We start from the raw sequence: 21661 nt of genomic DNA on the forward strand, positions 1-21661 counted from the left end.
CTTTTCTTGTTTCTAAAATGTCAGTGAAATGCAGAAAACACTAAATAAATAACCGTTCAAAATGGAACAAGGCAATGTCCATTTTTATTTCTAGTAACTTAGCAACAGTTTCTCACGACTAAACCAGCTAAACGCCAGTGATACTATGTACTCAACTTTACATGTGAAAAATAACTACTTTAAAATGCTTTTTTTTAAATTTTGACACCTTTGTCTCCCAAAAAATCCCAATACATTTACTTCCTGGTGAAACAAAATTACATTGTGTCATCATAATCTAAGAGTGGGTGCAAATTCAAACAAAATTGGACAATTTAGCCCATCAAATTAAATAAAACCACCTCTTATTCCCTAACTGGTATCCAAGTGGTAAACACTTTCAAAGAATGCCTTCATGAGCAAAGATCTTTTTAGTAAGACACAGATCCATAAGGCCTTAAAGGCACTGTTAAGACAAATTAGATGACTCCCACGCCTGTTCTACATGCAGCTGGACCACCATGGAGTTGGCCTGATGGTCGCTCAAATCGTCCTGCGGTCTGAACGGGTTCAAAACTGGAGGCTTCGACCCTCCACACCGCACCAGACCCGACGGAGCCCAACAGGACTTTTTTTTTTTTTTTTAATCTTTACCAAAGGTGTTTGATTTGGTCGGTCCGGTCTGGCAGGGCTCTGCAGTCAAACTTGAGCCAAGACTCACCGAGGCGGGAATCTGTCAGCGATCCTGGCAGCAGCCAATGGGAGTTCGGTTCAAGGGGGAAGAAAGAGAGAGTGATGTAGAGGAGAAGTGCATCAGACTTCACTGAGTCCACTTGGAAAAGTAAAATCATAGAAAATGAGAAAAGGTTTCAAAGAAAAAAATAAGTTTGTAATTGCAAACACTTCATCAAATCCTTTATCCTTTGTAGGGATTTTACTTAGAATTCAAAGTGAACTGTAGTTTCTCTGCCATAAACCAAAAACTAAAGGATGCTGCCACTATATGGCCAAAAGTATGTGAACACCTGAACATTACACCCATATGTCACTGTTGAATATGTCATTCCAAAACCATGGGTATTAACTCCCCTCTTCTGGTTTCAGGCTTTTCACCAGATTTTGAAACCTGGCTGCAGGGATTTGCTCCCATTCTGCCACAAGAGCATTAATGAGGTCCAACACTGACGTTGGGTGATAAGGTCTGGCTCGCAGTCAGCGTTCCAGTTCATCCCAAAGATGTTGGATGGGGTTGAGGTCAGGGCTCTGTGCAGGCGGCCAGTCAAGTTCTTCCACCATTTCGTCCACCAAACCATTTCTTTATGGACCGAGCAATGTAGCCTGGTTCAAGACCTCTGAATAGCTGCCCACATCCCTGATTTTTCAGCAAATCCAGTTGGGCTGGTATTGTACTCATCAGCATCATACTCCTGTTCCAGAGCCAGAAAAATGGTGACAAGCTCTACAGGTCGTTGTAAGTTGAATTACAGAAATAACTACTCTTAAATTTGCATATTTCTTCGATTGATGAGAAAAATGTTAACTGCTCCTAGCAACCACTACCACAACTTCCATGTCAACCGAAAATTACATCAGTGGGATGGATACATCATTTGTTACTGGCTGGCTGGGCAAAAAAACAATTGCTTCCTAACAGAAAACAGCTCACATGAACATGACATCCGACAAAAAAAATGTAGTGAAACAAAATGGCAATTCAGTCTGATTATCAGGCTACTTGCATTGTGCATGGGACTCTTGTCATGTTTGAACAAGAAAAGGTGTTTCCCCATACTGCTGCACCTAAGCTGGAGCTACACTATAGTCAACATCATCATTGTATACTGTAGCATTAAGATTTCCCTTTTGCCGGAATTAAGGAGCCAAGCCCAAACCATGAAGAACAGCCCCACACCAGTTCACAAAAGTGTGTAAACAGGGGTGTCCACATACCTTTGGCCACATGCTGTATTTTGTATTGGGCAAGTGGGAATTTTTCAAACGACATAACTGGTCCCTTGGCTTAATTTTCACCGTTTTCTCATGTGATAGCTTCAGGAGGTCAGATCTGAACCATTGTCTGTTTTTCTTTATTTCCATCCCTTTCTCTCTTTGCTCCAAATCTCTGTCTTGTGTCTTCATTGCTCGACCTCTTCACCGAGTCTCCTGTCCAAACGTCTCTCATCGTTTTCTCTCTAATTTTCTCTCCTCTCGTCTTTGCTCCAACTCTGTCTTGGCCCCTCTCTCTTTCTCTTTCTGATTTTCTAAGTCTCTCTCTCATTTTTGATTTCTACTCCTATAGAGCGGGACTGCCAGTCCGAGGTGTTGAAGACATCCTGGAACCTCGCCGGAGGCCAACGAACATGAACCCAAATCACGGCTCTAATGTGTGTTTGCATGTGTATATTTCTGTGCACACATGTGTTGCGTCTTGCATAAGTCCATGTGGGTGTGTGTTCTGCAGCAGGGCGATCAGTTTGAGCCAGAGGTTTAAGAGAGACAAGGAGGGCGGGAATTATGGGAAATGAAACCAAGTTGAACATGAAAAACTTTTGCATACACACACAAATATAAAGCAGACAAAAGTTTCAAAACTCAAATGTGCTTGAGAGGTTCACAAGGGAAAAAACTGTTTATGTGGGGGAAAAAATCATATATTTCATTATTTTCATTCTTTGATATGTAATTATCCACTCTTTCCTCTCTCTCTCTTTCTGTTCATATGTCTCTCTATCCCCCAGTCTGTTGAATGATATTAATTGGCAGGAAGCAGAATTCAGTGTATATGGCCAACGTTTCTGTAAAGAGCCAGTTATTGCTTTAATTATCCGTCAATGGATTCAGCATCTGTCTGTACTAAAGACATGGCTCGCTGCGCTGGAACACTCAACACACACACACACACACACAGGTTTCCTACAAGTTCATTGTCCCTTAATGCTTGAGCATGCCAGTATTTCAGATTTTTGCCCTGCAAAGACATACACGCTCACATAGTATATGACCTTCCGACAACATATTTCATTCATGATGGTGAACATATGCACACACTGGCTCATGTGCACCCACACTCATACCTTCTTCACCGTCTCTCTCTAACTCAAAAACACACATATCCAGACTCAGTATTTCAGTCATAAACAGATCATAAAGGCCTGTCTTTACTAATGACTCGGCTAAAGAGAGAAACAGATCTTCTGTACGGCCTGAATGCAGGCTGAGAGGCTCTTTACAGCCTGGCTTCTCCCTCCTCTATATTTTTTGTGGAAATGCTGCTGAGCCGACGGCACTCAGAACTTGGCGGGTTTTCATCGCTAAGTGGAATTTATTTGTGTATTTAAGCTTTTCAACTTGCAGGTTCAATATGTACAGACATGGGGAGTCATGGCCAGATTGCATGCACAAATTGCATTTATTTTGAAGTATGAGCTAAACAGAACAAGAGGTGGATAAAGTGGCAAACAGAAAACCCTGGTTTAAAGAAGCATTTGCCCTGCTGAAGTGGGCTTGAGGAAGACACAATACCTGCTAATTCTCCCATTTTTGGCAGGTGTCTACTGTATTTGAAGGTTACACTAGGGCTGCTCCCGATTTGTTGTTTTTCACAGGACTCTTCCAAAATAGTCCCAACAACTTACGCAGTTACATGATGGAGTAACAGCAAGGTAACAACTTAAATATGTTAACTGTTGCGAGTATAGATACAGAAGAAGAAATGAGAATGAATCTAAGAGACCAGAGAATTCACTCAGCTAGAAAAAAAAATAAACCTGCTAAGCTTTATGGCGAGTATCAAAAACACTTCGTATACACTACGTATAGCCGCAGGAAAGTCAGGTCTTGTTGGGTGGATAAGCCTTGAAAAGCAAATAAATCCTGTGCCAATTCACTCAGGGAAGTGCGTACTCCAAGTTTTTAAGGGGTACTCCGGCAATTATACACATTACATTACACTTGTAAACTCATAAAGTTGAGGGACTTACAAGAGTCAAGCTGCAAATATGCTGTAGACTTATCCTACAATTCCCAAAATGCAACTCAATAGCCCTCCCTGCCTGGTAAATGCCCACATCTTTCAAATGCAGCAATCCAACCTGTATGGGGGGCACCTGTAGGGGGGGCCTGTAGGGGTTCGAAGAAATGTAAAAAATAAAATAAAATAAAACGCTTCAAAAGTGCCCTCTTGGATGCCCCTATGGTAGATAAAATGTGATAAAGTGCCCTCTAGGGTGCCCTTCCAGTGCAGAAAACACGCTACAGTGCCATATACTGCAGGGCATACAGCTGGTGCCCCTTTTTATTATTTCGCCCCTGCCCCTGAAACAGCCTGAGTCCGCCACTGTCCTCTGCCATACAAGTACATGAAACAGAAGACAAACAAGTGACATCAACACGAGCAGAAGAAGAGTTCCAGTCAACCCAAGAAACAAGATGTCTCGGTCCCACAGTGCTTGATTGACAAGTGATTTCTGGGAAGTACAATGCAGAAACACCACAGCAAAGACAGAGATACATTTAAGAAAAAAGCTCTATAATTACAGTAATTATACATTGCATTAAATCATTACAGTCTGTCCTGCTTTGGTATTTATACAGCCACTATAGCTCTTTTTTATGTTGTGATAAAGTGAGGGAGTCACATGATAATCCCAAACACATGTCTTTTTAAGCTTTTGGCAATGAATAAATATAAGTGGGTATCATTTATGGAGACATTGTTTCTCGGCTCTTCATTTGATAGTAAAGAGAAAAAAAAATAGAGCATAGCTTTTGCCAGCACGGCTTATTACATAACAGCTCAGTGTCAGAGCCAAAAGGTTTTTACAAGTTTGTTGATTTCATTCATCATCACAGTGTATAAGAGAGATGGAGGAGAGGAAAATCCAGAGATGAAGAAGAAATATTAGAGTGGACAAGGACACCAAAAAAAGGCCTCGCTTGTCGTCACTTCCCGGCACCTCTCTCCATTTCTACCCATCTATTTCTACCCATCTTTCTGGCTATCTCTGCCTCATTCATTTGCTTTTTGTCTCTTTTTCCCCCTCAGTCTATTGGTGTGCAATTTCTTCCCTTCATGCCAGGCTGAGAGCGTCTGTTGCCAAACATAATAATATTGTAGGACAGGACAGACACACGCACACTGGGAGACAGACGAGTATATAAATACTTCCACATTACTGGAATAGTTAAGGAGAGAGAAATGGATGGCTGAAGACGGAGGATAGACGGGTTGAGGTGTTCCAGAGGGCAAAGTGTAGATGGATGAAAGGAAAATGAAAGAGAAAAACAGACTCAAGGCGATGTACCTCAGGCGAATAAGGACTTGTTCTGTAAATCCTTTCATAATGAAACTTGACATGATTAAAATGATCAAATATTCAATAACTGTGTATCACGACTTTACAAAATGTATTCACATGATCAAACAGGCAATTTTAAATGCCTTTAAAAGACGACAGTTGTTTTGAATTTGTGTTAGGAAGCATCATGCCAAGTTTTTGAATTGTTCTACGCACTGACAGTAGTTGTTTTGAAAAAAAACAGCCATTAAACATTTTATATTTAGTGACATATTTAGTGGATATATTGAAATATTTTAACATTGACCTGTTAAGTTAAAAATACATTTTTACCTGTGCCACCTAAGGATGAATAAAAACAGCACCAAAGAGAGAAGGCCAGATAGAGGGATACACGTGAAAGAGGGAATGGAGTAGCTTATTTATGAATATGCACAAGGCTGTTAACTAATTATACCAATTTACAAATGGATGGATGGGGAATGGAAGAAAGAAGTGAGGAAGAAATGACAGATGGATGAGACAGGAGAGACAAAAATGAAGAGATCAAAAGAGAGATGTAAATGAGTTGGAGTGTAGGGGTCACCAAATAATCGGACTTTGACACGAGAGACCACCGTTCGCTTCCTGTTTCCTACGACAGTGAATCATAGCAGTGTAAGATCAGAAAACTGTTTCATGACAGTGATTTGTAACAGTTTTGGAAGTCACTGACAAATGATGTTGTCTAGACCATAGGGGCATCAAGTCAGAAATTGCTTATATGTGTGGTTCTGGGGGACAATTACACACAGCATATTTAGAGGTTTAATTTTGAGGTGGACAGGTGGTGATGGCTGACAGGAGTGTGACAGGAGTGTCACCAGCCCCCATATAAATCTGATTGGCCATCATGTCTGTCCCGTTATGAAATCTGAAAAACTGATTGGTTATTAAGTTGTGAGGTACATCATTTGGCCTCCTATAGATTTGTTTTGACACATCCCTGATGGGTGAGTGAAGATATATAATTAAAAAACAAAGGTATGACAGAAAAAAAAGGTTGAATCCAAGTTGCAATCTCGTTTCGCAAACCCTTGCTAGTTTATATGCCACCTTGTTGCCAATTTATAACTCACACTAAAAGTGTGTGTATGTGTGTATATTCACAGAGGAGGTCAAACAGTAGGGGAGCCTTTTATATCAAAGTCTAAGAGCCTGGGCTGGCTCCGCTAGGCACAATCACTCCCGCATGACCCTGTGTGTGTGTGTGTGTGTGTGTGTGTGTGTGTGTGTGTGTGTGTGTGTGTGTGTGTGCGCGCGCGCGCGTGTGTGTTACAGTGCTTAAATCGTTCCAGTATGATCATAACAGTGTCATCAGAAACTTGGGAGAGCTGGATTACAGGCGAACACAATGTTCCATAAGTGAGTGTGTGCGTCCAAATGTCTGTCTGTCTGCAGGCATACGTGCCTCAATGCCTATGTTTGTAATTGTGCTAGTGTGAATGTATGCGTTTGTGTAAATGCACGTGTTAGCATCATTTCATTTAGCCATGTCTGTATGTGTGTGAGAGAGAAAGCGAGTGTGTACGTGTAAGAGTGTGCATCCAAAATTAACAACCCCGCTGTTTCCGAGGTCGGAGCGCAAAAAAGCTAAAGTCAGGATTATGGAAATTTCAGAGGCCGGAATTCCTCGGTGTGCTTCCAAACATCATTCACTCTTAGCGAGGTCAAGTCCATAAAACACACACATGCACATAAACACACACACGCAGACAAAAGGGTAGTCAGTGTAACGTTGGTGAACCGTGTCAGTATAAATCTGATAGTCCCAACATAATACAAAGACGGCCACAAAAATGTCAACAGTCTACTTAACCCCCTGGAACGGATGTGAGGGGGAACAGCAGAGAGAGAAAAGAAAACGGAGCGATGGATAAACTGAGAGAAAGAAAGAATGACTGCAAGGTGGCCAGAGCTAACGGAGAGCTGCAGTGAAGCAGAATGTCACAGAAAACAGAGTAAAAGAGAACAGTTTAGCATGAATAGACCAGAATATCCTGTTACGTGTTCACCTTCTGGTTTTGTGTCACTTCTTCATTTGGCTCATTGCCATCACATTTCAAACTGACTGTTGATCACTAAAGACTAAAAAAACAAATGCAGCTTGTTGGGGGGAAAAAGCATGTTGGTGAGAAAGTAGTCAGTAATCTGGAGCCATTGCAGGAGTTAAACCAAAGAGCAAATGTCAAAGTGTCAGCACTATCAATGTTTCCCTCCACTGGTGTGATGTATTACTTTGTCACGTTAACTAAATAAATAGATGAAACTATGCTTGTTAGGCCTGTTTCCTTTCTGACTGTAAACCATAATGTTTTGGATACTCTGCAATCCATTACTGTAACTGACCATCAAACAGAGCTTTTGCTTGCTGTACGTTAAAACTACTGTGACTCTAAAATGATGACAGTGAGGCCCTGGTATTCTGACGGAAAGCGGTTGATGGCTCATTTTGTGTTGGGAACAAGTTAAAGTATCTCGGGGTGTTGTTCACGAGTTAGGGTAAGACGGATCGTGAGATTGACAGGTGGAATGGTGCAACCTCTGCAGTAATGCCAGCATTGTACAGGACTGTCAAGCCAAAGAAGTAGACGAGTCTGAAGGCGAAGCTCTCAATTTTCCAGTTGATCTGCATTCTAACACTCAACTCTGTCATGAACTTTGGGTATTGGCCAAAAGAATGAGATCATGGATACGAGCGACCAAAATGCGTTTCTTTCGCAAGATGGCTGAACTCAACCTTGCAGATAGGGTGAGGAGCTTGTAGACGTGGATCTAGCTCAAAGTAAAATCGCTGCTCTTTCACATTGAAAGAAACCAATTGAGATGGTTTGAATATCAGACTAAGATGCCCCATGGACACATCCCTGTGGAGGTTTTGCAGGCATGTCCAACTGTGAGGAGACCCCAAGGTAGACCCAGAAAACACTACACATTATTTATCCCATCTGGCCATCCCGGGATCACAAGCAAGTCAGAGGAATTTGCTTGGGAGAAGGGCGAATGGGCTACTTTGCATAGCAGCCACGACCATGACCCAGACCCAGGTATGCTGCAGGAAAGGATGGATGGACAGATCAATTGAAAATTATTGAAAGTTGTTTATTACAGTTTTATGTTTCCTTTTGTTGAGATTTGTTTGCCTTAAGCAGTCATGAGACACAGAAAACAAGGGTTGCTCTGACTCCACAGTTAAGCAGTAAAACAAAGCCTAGGTGCAAGGTCTAATCCACACCCAAACCCACTGAGGCCATGTTCAGACCAAGCAAGGAAAAAACACAACCCCGTCATTCGTTTTAATGAGACCACTGTAGAGGTCCTGATGCCAAAAAAAGTTGAACCTGGCTTAAGTTTTGCTGCAATGCAACATAACCCAATAAGCCGCTGCGTAGGCACACAACAACGCATTTTGGTTGATTACTTTGTAACGTGAACAGGGTACTTCTACGGCTTTCCTGATGATTGTTGCGACGGAGGATAAAATGATTGCCACCCTAATAATTTCCAGAGTTGTAAAATCCTGTTTCATAGAATTACAAACTGCTGTGCAGCGTTTTGGCGTCTGAAAAGTCTTTAAACTCATGGATCTATTACTCAAACCAGATCTAGATTAGCAACACACACACAGTAATGCAGCTCCTTGCGTTTTTCTAACAGTGCTGTTTTTGGTCTGAATGCCCATGTTACTGGCTTTCCGCCATTCTGCTAACCTTTTCTCTTTACTTCCATCTACACCTTTTGACCTGAAACTCAACTCTTTAGCTCTGCTCCCGCAATAACTTCTCACTCCGCTCCCCCATTGCACCTCACCCTCCATCCTGTTCCGTAGTATCCCGTAAACCAAACCTTTCCTCCTCCTCCTGCCCTCCTAACATTGAACTCACCTCTTTTCCTCTCTCCAACCTCAAATTTCTCACCCTACCCCACCCCCCACCGCCAGCTGTAACTCTAAACTTACCTTTAAACATTGTTAGCCCCCCTCTCGCTCCACACAGACACACACACCTCAGCTCACCCTGAGCCAGCCCAGTGAACTGACCTTGCCTCCTCTCCATTTTAACTCTCCCATAACTTAGAGCTGAACTTGTGCCCTGAACACCGCCTTCCTCACACACACCGATGTGCACACTTATACAAGCACACACACATAAATGAAGACACATAAATGCTTCCGTTCTTGTCTTCTTTCTCTCCTTCTGTGCTCCTCACTGTTTGTGTGTGTGTGTGTGTATGTGTGTGAGTAAATCGATCTGTCTTCATAAAAACGTCTCATAGAGGGGCTGTTACACAACATCTTACCTAAGATACAGACAAAGGCTGCATCTGAAATCAATCACTCCTACACTAAATCTGTGGAAAACAGTGAGTCAGTTGGAAAACTACAAAGCAACATCACACTCTGCTGTGGAGAATGGTGTGATAGTAGATGTAATTTTAAGCAAATGTTACTCAAGAATAAACAGTGCATTTGTTGGGACAATATTTAGCTGCGATTAATCCACATTTGGTGCTGTAGTGAGTGACAAAGTGAGAGACTGATGTGTTTTAACAGTTTTGGGGCAACAAAGGAGCTCTAGGGCACAGATGAAGAAGATATATCAGGCTGTGGATACACAGACAATACTTGTTAGTAGGATACATTCATTGTTGGTTTTGGGAAAAACAGAAAACCAAACATTTTATCAAATTCACTTATGACTGACATCTCTACTACAGTAACTTGTCTTCTGTCTTTACAGGATATTTGCTATGTACTATCGGCGCCAAACGATGTGATTTGATGCTACACAACATGGTCAGTGTATGCTCCCCTTAAGATGAATAGTTTTTTAAATGCTCATGTCCCTCCTACAGCTAAAGTTCATTCATAAATACTTTTTGTAGGATGCAAAGAAAGAATTAGAAAATCGTGTCAGTTTCAAACAGACTTGGTGTATAAAGGCCTTAAATCCCTTCATCTGTCTCTGAATCTTAACACCACCTTCTGTCCTCTTCCTCTTTCTGCTCTGCCTCTCCATCCTCCTCCCTTCCCAAAATTCTCAGAAACAAGAATGTCAAAAAAAACCAAAAAAAAACCTGATGCATTTTTTGGCACACAGACGTACATCAGCTCACTTTCATTGTGACTTTTTTCCCCTCTCTTCTTCTGTGGTCATTGGAAGGTCATACACTCGTGAAACATCCGTTGGGTTTCTCTCCCAATTCTCAACCATCCGCTCTCCAATATATTCTCACATTCTCTGCAGTTATCACATTCTCAGATGTTAGTCAAGGGGGCAAGAGGTCTTATGGATTCTGAGAATACTGAGGTGTCACACACACACCATAGCGTCTGGCCAACCCTTGTTCTTTGGTTGACCCTTGCCTCTCTCTTCTGTGCTCTCACCCTGTAACTTAATGCTTATTTTCACATCGCACGCACACACAGTCACATACACAAAAGCATACACACAGGTAAAAAAAACACAAATTCTCTCTTAACCCACCAAAACAGATATCCAGGCGGTCTGTCTCACCTTAACAGGTTCTCTCTCTCTTTTATCTCTCCCCTTCGCACACACACACACACACACACACACACACACACACACAGCCCCAGTGTGTGCTGACCTAGGAGTAACTCAGTGAAGTCAGCCAATAAAACACAGAGGAATCGTCGGCACGTAACTTGACATTCTAGTGGTTTGTTTGGATAACCTCTCGCTGTGCGGAACCAACACACACCCACATACACACACACGCTCGCACTGCAGCACAGTATTTTACATTTACGACTCTCTAGATCCTTCAAGACCCCACTGCCCCGCTCGGCCCCCAGCGTTGCCCTCTCGTCCACCCCACCACACACACATATTTAGTCTACCAACCCTCTGTTTTCCCAGCAATTATCTCCAAACTAAACAATTACCCAAAAGCGGTAACTACAGACCAGAGTTATTGTGAAAGCCATACTTTTTTTTTATTCTTTTTGCCACGTTAGCGGTGTCGCTCTAGGAATGGCAATGTCGGTCAGGTTATGAAATATCTCAGCAACTATCAGATGGATTGCCTTGACATTTAGAAGAGACATTCATGGTCCCCAGAGGATGAATTGTAATTACTGTAATTACAGCAGGTCAAATTGTCTACTTGTCCAACACTTCAGATCATTGCAGGACACTTGTGTCCACATTTATCAAAATGCTTAAAGTGACATTTTGGATTTAAGGAAAAGATACAAGTATCCTTCACCTTTACTCCTAGTATCAATTTTCTTTTTAATTTGACTTAAACTATTTCTTAACTTTAAGAGAGCTCTTAAGTTGGTTAAGACTAACCTGTCAGTGTCTGCAGCACAGAGGTCAGCATAAACCTCCTGAGACATATTTTGGAATAACTGTAAAATGTGACATTGGCCATAATAAGAATAAGTTACGAGGGAATGTGTATAATTCTGAATAGTGTAATTTCAGCTTGCCAGTTGCAGCTTTCTTGTCTAGCTGTTATCTCCAAATGCACTTTTGATTGTTACTATTTTTGCATTCTTCAGCAGTGCAACCGTCACGAGTAAAGCCGACCAACCAGCACTGATTTTGTTTGCACTTGTCAACATGGTGCTAATCTCCCCTAATGATATGTCTTTTCTTTCCTGCTCCTGTTTAAGTTTTTTTATCATTTCCATTTTAGCCAATATCTTAATCTAAGTGTTAATTACTGGCAATATTCAGAATTTCATGCAAATAAAATTTACATCAATTTACATCAGTTAAATTGAAATAAAAATCAAACAGGGTTTGCGACTAGTCACACAATGACTTAAGAGCTACACTTACATGTTACTCTCACACTTCACTGTAAGTAGGAGTCAATCGCTTGATAAATGTCTTATTCTTAAATTTTAGCAAATAACTTTTTACTCCTAAGTTGGCTCCGTAGAGCATTCAAGTGTCATTTTTTAAAATTTGATAAATATGGGCCCTGAACCTGGAAGACCAGGTAATGATAACGTTAGCATACCTAAATGCTAACACAGTGGTTCCCAATCTGGGGGTCAGTAGGTGCATTTTTTTTTTTTTTTAACATTTTTGTAATCTTTGCATTTTATATAGTGAATTGCTGGATAGTTTTACCTCTTCAGGACTCTAGAAACATGAAACAATCTGACAAGTGGACTGGTTGGACTGCCACAACTCAGACATATGCAGCCCGTGATGAGGGGCATGAGTAGACATTGCTCTGGTCAAAAACCAAAAAGGTCAGAAATCAATGTACTAACCAGATCAAGGCTGACTATTTCAATAAATTACATAACTTTTCCTAGACTCTTAATGGGACTCCAGATTTGGCCTGAGACCTGTTCCCAGTTTCTCTGCAATTCAAATAAGTTTTCATAATTAACTCTGGACTGAAATTCCGCAAAATCTTGCATTTCAAAATCAAAGTCTTGTGTTCAGCTTCTACTTCAGAGTTTTGATGTGGTTTTGTTTCGTGATTTCCAGTTGGTTTGTTGGATAGTAATGAATGGCCATCAAAGCTTCATTCACATCTTATATATAAATCATTACATGGAACAATTTGCCTAAATATCCCTCTTTAATTGCTGTGTGTATGTGCACATGGGTGTGTGTGTGTGTGTGTGTGTGTGGTTGCATTGCTCTAGTTTCTAGTTAATATAATTTTAAAGGCCAAATTCTTATTTTTTGACGACGTACATGTGCATATACTATTTTGTTTGCCTGTGTTATCTTGCCCGTGTGTGTGTGTGTGGGTGTGTGTGTGTGTGTGAACTCCTCTTCCCCCTGCTGTGTGTTCCAGATCTGTATTTACGAGTCTCTGGGCTCCCACTGAAAACCAAATCTTCTTTAGCTTTTACCTCAACATGACCCTCAACTCAGTCTGTGTGTCTATGGATGTGTGTATGGTGGTTGTGTGTGTGTGTGTGCGCGTGTGAACATGGTGCCAACTGTGTCATCATTACCTCACACTGACCTCTCTGTGTGTGTGTGAGAGAACAGAGTGAAGCAGATTCATTTTCACCTCTTTACCTTAGCGACTCTAAACCTCCCATCAGAACACACTTTCTTTAGTCTTTGTGTGTGTAAGTGTGTGTGTGTGTGTGTGTGTGTGTGTGTGTGTGTGTGTGTGTGTGTGTGTACTTTTATGTAAGGACAACGGATCAGGATTACCTTTACCTCTCACCTTATCCTGACCTTGACCTCTCAACAAAAACTCTCTTTCACAATATAAAACACTGTAATGGTGGCATTTTTCACTCTGTTCTTCAAAGGATCACACTGAGGTTTTGGGGAAACTGGCACATTAGTCATTTTACCTGTTAACTTATGAGAACACAGACACCAAAATCATCCAAGTGCACCTCATAGATCATCCCATGCACTTCAAAATACACCAGGACCACTCTAAATTTAGGGCCATGACTGTCATTGTTAGGTCCCAAAAGTTTCATGACCCCAGATTGTATGTGAAAATTGTGTAAATCTGATACTTTGGGGTGAATAAATCTGTCTTACAGATTTGTATCTATCTTATAGATTTAAAGCAAGTCTATGTAACCTTTGCTGAATAGTGGCCCTGCCACAAGTGCCGATTATGTTAAAGTGTAACAGCAGCACAGGCAGAGTCGTAAAGTCGACAAACTGACTCTACATTATCAGTTTCACAACAATATCTATCTAAAGTTGGCGACATTAGCTAATGTTGTATATCCACCATACTTTTAATAGCAAACCAAAGCTTTATCATCAAAACCCCTGAGTGTACTGAACTGAAAAATCCTCCTCTGTACATCAAAGGTTGCCACAGTTGAGAAATTCTAGTGTGCACTATGTTAAATGATGTTGGTGACTCAAGGTTAGAACAGCTCTAAAATTAATAATAACTAATCTTAAATGATATTCTGCAGCGTTATGTTAAATCATAGAATTCACATGACATGTGAATTTAACCTGGATTCATACTGTACATACGCATTAGGGAGTTACAGGAGGTTTGATAGTGAACACACCACCGTGCAGCTTGGAGAAAGGCTCAGTAATCTTCATCCTATTCAGTAACACCAGACATATTTTGTGGTCTAGCAAAGCCCTCTCCACTGCAAACCCTCCAGTTGCTGAAGTTGACTTGGCATGTATTATTACATCACGATGGTCTGATAACATAACGTAATGTACCTGGTTCAAGTGATGGAGGTGACAGATTACATCAGTACTGACCGAGAAGAGACTTTTAAAAAAAATAATATGAGCAAAGAAAGGAAGCTAGTACCAGGCGTATTATCGACTAAACCCAGAATTAACTGTTAATCTGCGAGCATACAAACAGTAGACCCAATAATCTGAACAATGTCTGTGCTCGAATGAACAAAGTACTATTATGTCCTTAAATTTACAAGATATGTGTAAAATTATAGCATAACTTAAATGATCTTAATTCATTATTTATAAGCACAGAAAAGATCATCTTGGTTAAGTTGCAAAAACTTGCCTGAAAATGTGACTTTGTTTAGTAACTTTATGTGCTAACAGAATTGTGGTGTTCTGTATATGGAATATTGTTTAGAGCTTGATTTGTATTTGATCACCATTTTCTATTTTTGTTTTGTTATTTTTATATTAAAAACACAACATCTGTCTAGTGTTGCATTGGTCAAAAAGTGAAATCCAACGCTGAACTATAAATCAACTCCTGCGCTTTTGCACAAATCCAGATGGATTATCCTGATTGTCCTTCATGATGAACAATCAGACTTTTGAAAAAACTCACAGGATCGTTCAGTATTTTTCAGTATAGTATTTTTTCTCTGAGCTATTTCGTCTCTGGCAATTACAGTCTTCTATTTTATTCCTAAATTGTAAATGTATTGCTCGTGTGGATACACTGCATCATGGGTAAGGACGATGGCTGCCTCCCTGTAGCTCCGCACTACAGCATGTGGTACATTATCATGTGTGGTTTCAGGCATGTCATAATTTCAGCGGCAGAGAACATGGCTGCTATCACAAAATAAAGCTATAGGGAAAAAAGGGAAGGAAGTAAAGATATTACGTGATCATTCATACAGTTAGGCTTTAAATATCTCAAAAGACTAACATCTGTGAGGAGAGAATCATCTGTAATTTTAAAATTCGCAACAATGCACGCCAGGCGACATTTCCTCATATACCGTTTCAGGAATATAGAACTTTACCTTCTCTCACAGTGTAAAATATCCTGCTCAACCTTGACTGGGGCTCCTCTGGTGCTGTGGTTATTGTTACTGTCTCCGCCCTGGTCCTCTACTGGCTTCAGCTGTACTTTAATAACGGACAGTCTGACCACAGAGATTTCACAGATACCCGAATGTTGTCAACTGCTACCTTCCCAGCTGCGTGCGTGTGTGTGTTGGTGGGTTTGTGTGTGTAGTATTTCATTTGGCCTTTTTGGTCTCTAAGTCTTTGAACGACTGCACATATGGCAGTTTTCTTGCATGGCTCGAAAAGCATGCAGCGTATGTTAATGTGGTCTACTGACTCCATTGCCCCTCCGCCCTTATATGTATATATTTGCCAATGTGTGTGTGCGCTTGTGTAACATCTCTATAACATCTCTAATACACTTTGACCATGGATGCTCCACAGATTGGCCGTTGTGTCATCTTCTCTTTCTGGTGGTAAAAAGCAGACTATCCATTGCACACAGGGTGCACATTTAAGCCCTAAAACTCATCTAATTTTGGCAGAGCTTATATTTCTGGAATCTGGAGCACTTTAATGTAACTGAGAATTTGTTTCTTGCACATTTGTCTGGTACAGGATGCATTTCATCAAAGGGTCAAAGGGCAGCAAGGAGCGTGTTTAATGTACGGTTCGGGAATACATCGATGGAGGTAAGGGTCAGTTTAAGGGTTGGTCTTCCTTAGCATTCTTAGCCATGCTGCCTAATCTTACAGAGCCTAATGGCATCTCATCTAGTGATTTAGCATGCTGTTCTCACTGAAGATTAATTTTAATTCATAACTGTAATAATTGCTTCTGATATTAGCAGAGGCAGCATTGGGTAAGGCATTGCCCATTTCAGTCAGCAAAAGATCTAATACAAGGGAAATTTACTTTAAAAAGGCGGGACTAGTGCAGGAGAGTGTTTGTTGAATACAGGGAAGGATTTATTGAATGTTTTCCATTAAAATGTACAACAATTCATAGCATTCTAACTACTGAAATAGTACACCATGAAGAGTTTACTATTACTGAAGTTATAGTAAAGTTTGGGGGGTGGACACACTTGGGCCAGTTTACATCCACTGAGCAGCTTTCCTTTTTTTTGCCAGTCACGATCTAGTATAATGAGGATTTACAGCCAATATCCACCGGATCCAGCTGTATCACGTTCCGGCTCAGTGTCAGCTGCTGAAGACGATCCGCTACCATACTAGCCAGCGTAGCAATGTCCGCCACCACTGTTACCACCTCTAAATGAGCCGCAAAAGCGTATTTATGCTTCTAAAATAATGTTGGCAAAAAAACTCTAAATGTATTAGAAATGTGGTTGCTGAAGAACAGACTCTCCACCTCTGAAATGTTTCCAGTGGACATTGAAACGGTGACAGAGATGTGAATGAGCCAGAGCACAGCTGGATCCTGTGTATGTTCGTCGTCAGTCTTCAAATATATATTTTCACCTATTTCAATCCACATCCCAACTAAACTACATTTCAGTCCGCCAAGTCACATGAAACAGATTATTATGTGAATGCAGGATATGAACGACGAAGGTTGAGGCGTAACTTTTGTTGCTTCCCGCAAGAATTTTCCAGTCTCAGTAGAGCAGAGATTGGGGAGTGACAATAACTTTGTGCTAGGGGAATTTGGACTCAAAACCTACAGATGGATGCTTACATACATTGCCCAACTTAATTTTCATTGACATTTTCAGGCAATAAGATGGGGTTGACATGGGCAAAATTATACTTGTACAGGACTAGGGTCTTTCAGTGACATCTTATAGGGACATATCTGTAGTCCATTGTCCCCCCCCAGTTTTCACATATTGATTATATCATAGGTAGAAAAGGTTTCAGTCGTAGTCATCTGGACACTGTTTTCAGAATCAAGACGTTTCGGCTCCCACCCGGAAGTCATGATTCGTCATGAAACGTCTTGATTCTGAAAACAGTGTCCAGATGACTACGACTGAAACCTTTTCTACGATAGAACACTCCTGGGCGAATGAGGGACTACACCGTATTATATCACAGGCTTATGGTAAAGGTCAGTTTATACATTGCCCTATTGCAAAGGGTCCATTGGATATACAGTATAGTGATTAGAGTATACTGTATATACTCACAGTATATACAGCCTCACACTTGAGTTGTCTGCTTCAAATAGATAGCAGGTTTCATTTTATTTATTTGCGAGACATTACAAGGAACTACATTTCAAACCAGGTTTTTTGAATGATTTAAGTAGTCATAAAACTGAATTATAAACGAACTGCAACATGTCCAAGAACTCGTATCTAATTTTGATTCTGAACTAAAACTGTCTTCAGGCTGACACAAATCTTTATGAGGTTAGTTGATCAAAAACATCACACTACATAATAATTCATGACGTTAATTTGAAGCAGGAAGGAGTCAAACCTCTCGGCTACCATCGCTCTCTGCTCTATTAAATCCAAGAGGTCAATGTGGCATCCAGCTGAAATTAAAAACCCCTGCACTGACCGTTCTCTTACCTCGCTGTAACAACTGTTATTGTTCCTCGACTGGCAAAACTCACCGCTCACATTTTCAGAGAAGGCATTTGAGAAATTTTGCCCACCTGTGTTTCCTTAAGTAGTGATATCTTGGCGAGTTGAGGCGGCTTTTGAAACCGTGACATGAAAGCTCTCCATTGAACCCGGCACAGATACACAGGCTGGCAGCTGTGTGTGTATGTGTGTATATATGTATGTGTGTGTGCACGATGTGTTAATACTCATTTTATCAACAGCACAGTTTTACAAGCACATGGACATGATAAACACCAGCAGGAACGTGTGTGTGTTCATGTGTTTATATGTGTTCAACAACGCCATAAAGCGATAGAGGAATGTGCTTTCACTCTTTAATGAGTTTCATCAAAACAGTGAGGCGTCAAGAAACGAGCCTCTTCACACGCGAAGCGGAGAAACAAGAGAGAGGGGGCTGGATTTTATATATAGAATAGATAGAATAGAGAGGGAGGGCAAGAGCAAGAGAGACAGACAGACTGATAGATATACAGTTTATGACCTTTAAAAGTTGTTATGGTGAACGTGTTAGCAAACAGTTTCATATTTTTCATATTTCCACACAGACATGGAGCAACATTAGCATTAATTTGAAGTCGTGTTTCTGGCGACTGGACTAACATACGTTCAATTTACTCTTCTTCTAGCTCTGTTTTGGTCTCCACCAACTCCTGATGAAAATGCCTGGTTCTTTAGCTGCTAAATGCGCCACTATGTTCACCAGCTATTAGCTAACTTTGTCTGTCTGCCATTTAGTGCTGGGCAGGTAGCATACACGGTTTATCAGGCCTTTGTTTTGCTGCAGGACAAGATGCTAACGAGAGCAGTAACACTTGACCAGACAGTACAACTGTGGACCATAAAACCAAAACAATAATCCAAAATAGGCAACACTCTGTAACGCTGAGCTGCGCATTTGGGTGATAATTCCCCCGTGGGTATGTCACTATCAGTGACCCGTTTCACATTACATATAGTCATTTGAGCCACTGTTAATATATATGTGTATATTACCTGTCCATCAGCATTAAGAAGCATTTAGAAGTCTTCAGCTGCAGAACCTGAAATGACAGCATGAAAGGAAATATGCGATTACTAAAGTGGTATACTAATACCATACTAATCTGCAAAGAACAGAGATGTGATAGTAACATTTGTAAGGCAAAACGACGGAAGGGTGTGTTTCTCGTTAACATCTCCATTTTTGGTCAACTTACGTTCACTAAAAATCAGTAATAGAAAAGAACAGCAGCTAAAGATTTAAAAACTGAAAACAAAGTGTAACATGTAGAATTACAAAGGACAAAGTGCAGAAACCTTTGACAGCTCTGGAAATGGCAGACGTGAGATAACCAAGTAAGCACAAACAAAAGAAGGAGATATTTTTCCTCAATTGAATGGAGAGACGTTGAGAGACAGGGTGAGGACAGAAAAAGTGAGACAGATGGAAGGAACGCTAGGAGGTTAATGGCGAGTGCAGTCTATAAAACAGAAGGTAAGAGAGAGAAAACAACAGGATTTACAGGAATAGAGGAAGAAAGGAGACAGAAGAAGAAAAATTCGATTAAGGAGAAACAAGACAGAGTAGAGATTTAGTGGTCGAGATAAAACTGAGGTTTTCTTTCCAAATCTGAAAAGTTTCTTCTTCTTGATTCCCCATGATGATGGTAAATCTTATATTCCACATTATACTGCCTGCAGTGTGTGCGTGTGTGTGCGCAGTCTATATAAATCTACAGCATGTTTTCTTTTGCTCTGCTCGAGTGGAATATTTTTCTAATGAGTGTTTTATTTCTGACTCTGACCATAACATGAGCGAACACACACACACACACACACACACACACACACATCAGAGACAAGCATATGGAAATTAAATCAGGCAGGAGACAGGGGGTTTGCAGAGGCCAAGGGACACACACACAGACATTTATATACACTTAGAAAAACACACGGACCAAGGTCACTCATACTTTGATGTACAATATATATCTATTTTACAGTGTTATCCTTCCACTGCTAACACCTGCACTTGTTTGTACATTTGTACACAAACCTAAATTCATGCACCATCAATACACAACTAAAATGCAGTGCAGCTCTCTCCCTCTCTCTTCCTCCCTGCAAACAAAAAACACACATTCCCTGGCAGACAAAATATGGAGGAGGTCAAAACAAAATCACCAAAAACAGCACAAATGTGTGTGTGTGTGTGTGCGTGCGTGTGTCCTATCACACTTCTCCTAAGTGACTTCATGCATGTTTACATATGTGTATTAAGTATAGAAAAACATGCATGTTCATAACAGTTTCAGCAAGACATCAAAGGTTGTGACCTCCATTGCCTTTCTTTATCTCTGGCCTGTGTGTGTGCGTGGAGTCACCAGACACTATCTCTGATCTTTTATCGCTCTGGTTTTATTGTAAACGGCTGCAGATTCACCTGCCAGACAACATGCTCATTCAGCCTCCAGCAACCTTTTGACCTTCCCTTCACCCAGACAACTCCAGTGGTTCAGCCAAAAGAAGAAAAAATAAACAAGATGAAGAATAAGATTAAATATGAATGCCAAACTTTTCAACAGCCGACTGTCTTTAGCTCTAAAAACTTCAAAAGCGCTGGAATGGTCCTGCAACTTCTGAATTTCTGTCAAATGACACTTGATGGATTTCTTCATCCAAAACAGCTTGTAGCACTATGAGGGCATGCATGTTTAGCACAGGTTGCACCAAAAGTGTTACAAGCCTCAACTACAGTGGCCCTGAGATGCAAAACATGACAGGAAATTGATTTTAAAAAGCAAAAAAAAGAAAATATCGAATGATATGCTGAGATTCTTGTGAATTTTATCTCATATTAATCTCTCAGGGCACCTCACTGACGACTACAACAGCTATTACAACCATTCCTTCACTCCAAAGCAAAGAAAAGACAAATATTCATCTTGAAAAATAGAGAAACACATTTTTATAAAATATAAAAAATAAAAAGTAATTTCATTCAAAGGAATAGTTGGACATTTAGCTTTCTTGCTGAAAATTAGATGAGAAGATTGATACCACTTTGATGTAGGTAGGTGAAGATAGAGCTAGCAGGCAATTAGCTTAGCATAAAGACTGTAACCTGGGGGAAACTGGTGTGGTAGTTTCCTGTAAAACCACAACTTGTCATATTTATGCTTTTCTATGTGTGTCAGATTGAACTAATAAGGCCTAACATGCTAATTTGTTATCGTTTGACAGAGCCAGGCTAGCTGTTTCCCCTGTTTCCAGTCTTTATGCTAAACTAAGCTAACTGTCTTCTGGCTCAAGCTCCATATTTAGCGTACAGACATGAAAGTGGTATCAATCTATTCATCTAAGTCCTGGCAAGCAAGAGAATAAGTGTATTTCCCAAAATGTTAAACAATTTCTTGAATTAATTAAAACACCAATTTTTGCCTTCTACTGCAGCTCTGGTGAGGTCTACAGTTCGATCCAGGCTCTCAACTCGTAATTAAATGATACATTACTGGAGTTCAAAGTTGATTTCATTTGTCAAGAGGTCGTTTTTAGCTCATCAAGGCTCAAAAAGCATTTCATGTTGGTGACCTGTT

The sequence above is a fragment of the Siniperca chuatsi genome, linkage group LG22 (assembly GCF_020085105.1).
Source record: "Siniperca chuatsi isolate FFG_IHB_CAS linkage group LG22, ASM2008510v1, whole genome shotgun sequence".
Classification (NCBI taxonomy): domain Eukaryota; kingdom Metazoa; phylum Chordata; class Actinopteri; order Centrarchiformes; family Sinipercidae; genus Siniperca; species Siniperca chuatsi.